General features: G+C 42.4%; 1 long non-coding RNA gene across 2 annotated transcripts in view; it reads left to right on the top strand.

Moving 5' to 3' along the window:
* Window positions 1–5,263: 5,263 nt before the first annotated feature.
* LOC137519625 (uncharacterized) overlaps window positions 5,264–6,579 on the top strand; it is a 52,310-nt gene continuing 50,994 nt past the window's right edge. The window contains exon 1 of one of the 2 annotated variants that reach the window (XR_011021043.1): window positions 5,264–5,339. This is a non-coding gene — a long non-coding RNA (uncharacterized lncRNA). The remainder of the gene's footprint in view (window positions 5,340–6,579) is intronic. The other variant, XR_011021042.1, reaches the window with a different exon arrangement.

The following is a 6,579-nucleotide window of genomic DNA, read 5'->3' as shown; positions in this document are numbered from 1 at the left end:
ACCCACATACATTTTTTATTAAAAAAATAAATAAAAAAAAATACAATAAAAAAAAAACAAAAACAACATAAATAGTTACCCAAGGGTCTGAACTTTTTAAATATGCACGTCAAGAGAGTATGTTATTATATGATTTAAAATTATAAGCTTATAAATAGTGATGGACGCAAATTGAAAAAATGCACCTTTATTTCTAAATGAAATATCGGCACCATAAATTGTGATAGGGACATTGTTTAAACGGTGTAATAACAGGGACAGATGGGCATATAAAATACATGAGTTTTAATTACGGTAGCGTATATTAATTTCAAACTATAATGGCCTAAAACTGAGAAATAATGAATTTTTTTCATTTCTTTCTTAATCTTCCTGTTAAAATGGATTTAGAAAAAAATAATTCTTAGCAAAATGTAGCACCCAAAGAAAGCCTAATTAGTGGCGGAAAAAACAAGATCTAGATCAATTCATTGTGATAAGTAGCAATAAAGTTATAGGCGAATGAATGGGAGGTGAACGTTGCTCGGATGCATGAGATTTTCGGACTGCGGTGCTGAACCGGTTAAAGGACCACTCCCACGAATCAATACATTTTTAACCGTCTAACAGTAGATATATATAGTATACATGAGCCTTGCTGTGTATTTTTTTTTTTTTTGTGATGTCCCTTTAATTTACTGTCACTGAAATCGGAGTCCGTCAGTCCATTGCATAACGTTGACGGACTTTTGTATCAAAATAAACATTGCAGGGGGAGCCTTTGCAGGGTTTGGTAAAAAAAAAAAAGACAGATGGTTTAGCCCTGAAATCCCAACGGTGAATTTTATTGTGCTCGTGCTTACCCCCCCAGTAGTAGCCGTTACTCTGAAGGACCCCCCGCACTCAGGCATCCCGCAGGCTTTTAGGGAGGCAGCTGTCAGCGCAGACTTTGCTGCGCAATGAGCCGCTCTCCCTCTACCTTAATTCGCCTGAGGGTCTGCCAACCATGACGTGGAGCCGGAGCTGAGGGACTCTGCGGTGGTGGAGTCAGTATGGGCTTCCCTCTGTGTATCGCCGCAGCTCACGTCCTTATGACGTGCGGCGTAATGAGCGCAGAGCTGCACTTTCTGTCAGTACAGCAGAGCGAGCTCTGCGCTCATTACGCCGCACGTCATAAGGACGTGAGCCGCGGCGATAGACACAGCGGGAAGCCCATACTGACTCTACCACCGCTCCGGCTCCACGGCATGATTGGCAGTCCCGCAGGCGAATCAAGGTACAAGGAGAGCGGCTCATTGCGCAGCAAAGTCTGCGCTGACAGCTGCCTCCCTAAAAGCCTGCGGGATGTCTGAGTGCGGGGGGTCCTTCAGAGTAACGGCTACTACTGGGGGGTAAGCACGAGCACAATAATATTCACTGTTGGGATTTCAGGGCTAAACCATATGTCTTTTTTTTTTACCAAACCCTGCAAAGGCTCCCCCTGCAATGTTTATTTTGATACAAAAGTCCGTCAACGTTATGCAATGGACTGACGGACTCCGATTTCAGTGACAAACAGTAGATTAAAGGGACATCACAAAAAAAAAAAAAATACACAGCAAAGCTCATATATACTATATATATATCTACTGTTAGATGGTTAAAAATGTATTGATTCGCGGGAGTGGTCCTTTAAGCATAGTAATACAATAACCCCCCAGTGTTGCCTAACCCTAACCACCCACCTGGTGGTGCCTAACCCTAACGACCCCCCGATGGTGTCTATCCCTAGCCACCCACCTGGTGGTGCCTAACTAGTCCCTGGTGGTGCCTAACCCTAAAACCCCCCTGTTGGTGCCTAACCCTAACCACCCCCCTGGTGGTGCCTAACTTTAACCACCCTGGCGTTCTATTGAGATCGCCAGGGCGGCTGCAGGAGGGTTTTTTTTTAATTAAAAAAAAACTATTTCATGCAGCCAACTGAAAGTTGGCTGCATGAAAGCCCACTAGAGGGCGCTCCGGAGGCGTTCTTCCGATCGCCTCCGGCAAGCATAAGTAACAAGGAAGGCTGCAATGAGCAGCCTTCCTTGTTTGGCTTTCCTCGTCGCCATGGCGACGAGCGGAGTGATGTCATGGACGTCAGCCGACGTCCTGACGTCAGCCGCCTCCGATCCAGCCCTTAGCGCTGGCCGGAACTATTTGTTCCGGCTGCGCAGGGCTCGGGCGGCTGGGGGGACCCTCTTTCGCCGCTGCTCGCGGGGGATCGCCGCAGAGCGGCGGCGATCAGGCAGCACGCGTGGCTGGCAAAGTGCCGGCTGCGTGTGCTGCTTTTTATTTGAACAAAATCGGCCCAGCAGGGTCTGAGCGGCACCCTCTGGCGGTAATGGACGAGCTGAGCTCGTCCATACCGCTAAGATGGTTAACCACCCTCTGCTGCTGCCTAACCCTAACCATTCCCACTGCACAACTACCCTTACACATAGAAACAATAATATATTTGATACAGTAAAATATTTAACTTCACTACAAATAACATGAAAAGAATAATTACATATTTTTTAAAAGAATAAATAGCCTTACAATCACGTACACATTAAAAATATTATAAATAGAAAAGGTTACATATTTATAATAGAATAAATAGCCTTACAATCACGTACGCATTAAAAATCTTAAAATAATGGTAATATTAAAAGCGATATATTAGTAAGAAAATAAATCTGAAAAGTATAAATTACACATTGTAATCCTGAAAACAAGGTTAATACCAAAAGCGATATATTCATAATACAATAAGCTTTAAAACAATATTTAAGCATTATACTTATGAAAACAAATTTTAAAATGATAAAATAAGTTAAACTGAAAGTCAAAGCGAATTTGTTGACGATATTTATCATAAACCTTATTATGTAAACGAAAAGTTTTGTTATCACGATCCCTGCAACCGCTATTTGTCGGGCGCCCTACTTTCTTCTCTGGCGCCCAATAGCCGATATTTTGCACTGCAGCCTATGGTGCGCTCTTATTGTCCATCAGCCATATGCGCCCTTTTTTTCTGCTTCCCTTAAAGTGAACCTGAAGTGAAAATTAATTTATGAGAAAACTAATTCTATGTGTAGTATGGATGATAAATAGAACATTAGTAACATGGAAAAGAGTCTAATATTTCTATTTTCAGTTTAATGGCTTAATTTTTAAGGTTGAATTAGACTGTAAAGGTTGCCATTTAGAATCCTCAGAAATTAAGCAGAAAGAGAAGTAATGACCCCTTGAACTTTCCTGCACATAAAACTCATTAGAAGCCTTATTTCACTGTTTTGGAGCTGTTCTATGCTCTATTTACTTTTCAGGAAACAGACTGAATTCAACAAGCTTTTTTGTATAGATTTACACTTGTGGTACTATAATATTATAAAACAGAAATAGACTTCAGAGTCTTACTAGGCCTAGTATTATATTCAGAGTACCCCAAAAAACAGCAATAATAAATTATAAACAGTTATACCTCCAAAATGTTAACCTATAAAAAACTTTTAGGATCAAGCCTCCCTGTTCTTGTTCTGAGCAGTTTTAATCCTCCAAAACATGTACACCTGGACAAACTACATGAAGAAGGTGCTGCTGCCACCCGCTGAGTACACATCGCTGTGAGCGAGTGTCTAGAGGAGTCTTCTCCCATTAACCCTACAGGAGCTTTATAACAGTGGCAGACAGATTTGTGCCCTCAAGCAAATTGTGCCTTGACAAAGGGTCCCTACATGGCTCCGAAACATTGGCTACATGTTTTATATGGAATCAATAAAGATTCACATTGGATCAGTGGCGTAGCTAAGGTGATGTGTGCCCCAGTGCAAGTTTTACATCGGGGCCCTCCTCAAACACGCTATACATAATTGATACGGCGCCCCAAATAACAACTACAGTGTCAGGGTTGCAAGAAGGGAATGGGGAGCAGTTTTTTCATGATTACTACTATTCAAAGGATCTATAAAAGTGATTATTATGAGCACAGGACCAGTAGAGAGCTAATACTGTAGTTGAGGGAGGGCCTCTTGGGACCCCTCTGGCCCAAGGGCCCTGATGTGGTCACAACCTCTGCACCCCCTATTGCTACGCCCCTGCCTTGGGTGTGCCAGCTCTTTTTGATTTTCTCCAGCTGATGCCCTCCCCCTAGATACATCCTGTAGTGTGTGCGAGACAACACAATAACCGTTACAAATTACAGTGAAGATCACAGGAGATGTGATTGTAAGATATAAACTCATAACACTTGTAGTGTTGCACATGATAGTCCAGTCACGGTCTGCAGGACAAGTGTAGTACTTTTTAAAAGAGACCTCGGAGCAAATAAGAAAGACTTGGTGGGTCACAATTGGGACAGTCATAGTGGCCAGTGGCCAATTGGGACAGTCATAGAAGTCACAGTTGTTATCGGCTGGAGGTAGTCATAGTGACCACACTTGTTATAAGTGGGGGAAGTCATGGTGGCTGCACTTGTTATGGGTAATGGAGCAGTCATAATAGCCACATTTGTTATGGGTTGGAGCAGTCATCGTGGGCACACTTGCTATGGTTGGAGGGTAGTCATAGTGGCCACAGTTGTTATGAGTTTGAAGCAGTAGTGGTGACTGCAGTTGTTACGTCATTCCTGGAAACTCCTCATCCTGGTCAGGTCAGTTACCATGGAGGGAGTGTGACTACAGGGGGGGGGGCCCAAGGCCCCATCAATATTTTGCAGGGGGGGACTTTTATCTACAACCTAAAGCCTACTAAAACTTTTTACAAATATTTTCTTTCAATAAACACTATTAATCATTGAAAAATTGAAAGCAATGTATATATTTTTTTAAAGTACTGTAGACTCATCAATGGCTTGGCTCATAAGACTGCATGTGACAATACAGGGGTCTCAGCTACCTCCATATTTTACAATGTGCCACTTGAATTTCCCCAAACAAACATCTCCTATCCCTTTCTCTCTTCCTCACATTCCCACTTGCATAGTATTGTATATTCAATTTTACTTTTCTCAGAACAATGATATCTCAGCCTCCCCATATGCTACCATGTGTTGACCAATTCCCCTGCCACATAATTAACTCTGACACCAACAGCTATTCCTCCTCCACAGCTCTTTCTGTAACACATGCCACTGAAGATTTTATTGCTACAACAATGTAGTATACGGCATAAAAAAGTAACATGTTAAATTTATTGCTGCACAATGCAGCTATTGTGTGAGCAAAGTGACCTTGGAACTGTGTCAATTTATCGGAGACTGTGAGAAAGAGGGTTAGTTACAGATGTTGCTGCTGCAGCTGATTTACAGCATTCTACAAATGTTCAGATCCTGAAGACGGCACCTGGGGTTGTGAACTGTAAGTAGAGTGCGCTACATTGCTGTGCCAAGGGAGGGGGTGGAGGGGGGGGGGGGGGTCAGTGTTGTAATCCAGACCTGTTTACAGATCTCCTTTAAAAAAATTCTAGTTGACCACAGGCCCGGATTTACATCACAGAAGCCGATAGCCACAGATGTCTTGGCACCCCAGACTTTACCCTCTATGAACCTTCAACTTCCGCTAAACCACACCACAAATGTGCTGGCTTTCCCAGCTGTGACATCTCTCTTACTTGCCTTGCCTGTCATAGGAAGCTACAGGTGCCGCTTAGTATTAGGTAGCCAGAGATGCCCTCAATATGAAGAAGCTAGAGGTGCCCCCAAGTATTAGGTAGCTAGAGGAACTTCAGTATTAAGTAACAAGATGTGCCTCTGACTAAAGGGTAAAAACAAAAGTTTGCTTTCTTAAAACAGAAAGAATTTGCGATAATTCAGGTTGGAGTGAGCTTGAGATGTCTCCCAGGGCATCACTGCTGAATATATGCAAATTAACCATTGTACCTTTAGAAGCTAAACACACCTCCAGAACCGCTGGAATGCAATGATGTGTCAGCTTGTTAATATGTACAGAGCCATAATAATCCATCATGCATACAGACTGTTTCGGATTGTTTGATCCTCATCAGTGCATGGCATGGATTAATTTGGCTCTATGGAGTAGGGCTTGTAAATACGAGAGGCACAGACTAACCAGCAAGCTCATGGTGACCCAGAACTCATTGGAGTGTGTAACTAAAGTGTGACTAAAGGGTGACCTGGTCAGTGGAATGCCAAGAGCGGCATGAGTAACCTCTCATTTACATTCTAATCAGGACCCTGCATAGGGAAGACAGGAGGGAGGTACCAGGAGAGGGGAGTGAGTCGCCTTTCCATCAACAGGTGCCTGTAGGTACGTGCCTACAGTGCCTTATGGGAAATCCATCCCTGGTTGACCATAAAGGGGAATCAGCTGTAAGTTTTGCAGGAAATATTGGCTTTTCAGTTTCACTTGAAATTGAAAAAAAAAAAACAATTGTTTTACATCTTAACAAAAGGCTAAATATGTTGACTTTTTTACACAGAGGGTCTTAAAGCAAGAGGGTCAGCCATACTTAAAAAAAAGCATATATAAGTAGATAAATACTTGTTCTATTCTACTTACATAACATTTTTTATTTCAGTGAATTTTATATAGTAAATAAAGAGAAACTATTCCATACATTTTCCATCTTTACTGCCTC

This window comes from Hyperolius riggenbachi, chromosome 5, assembly GCF_040937935.1.
Source record: "Hyperolius riggenbachi isolate aHypRig1 chromosome 5, aHypRig1.pri, whole genome shotgun sequence".
NCBI lineage: Eukaryota > Metazoa > Chordata > Amphibia > Anura > Hyperoliidae > Hyperolius > Hyperolius riggenbachi.
Note: the sequence above shows the minus strand (reverse complement) of the source record. Positions and strands in the feature narration are given on the sequence as shown.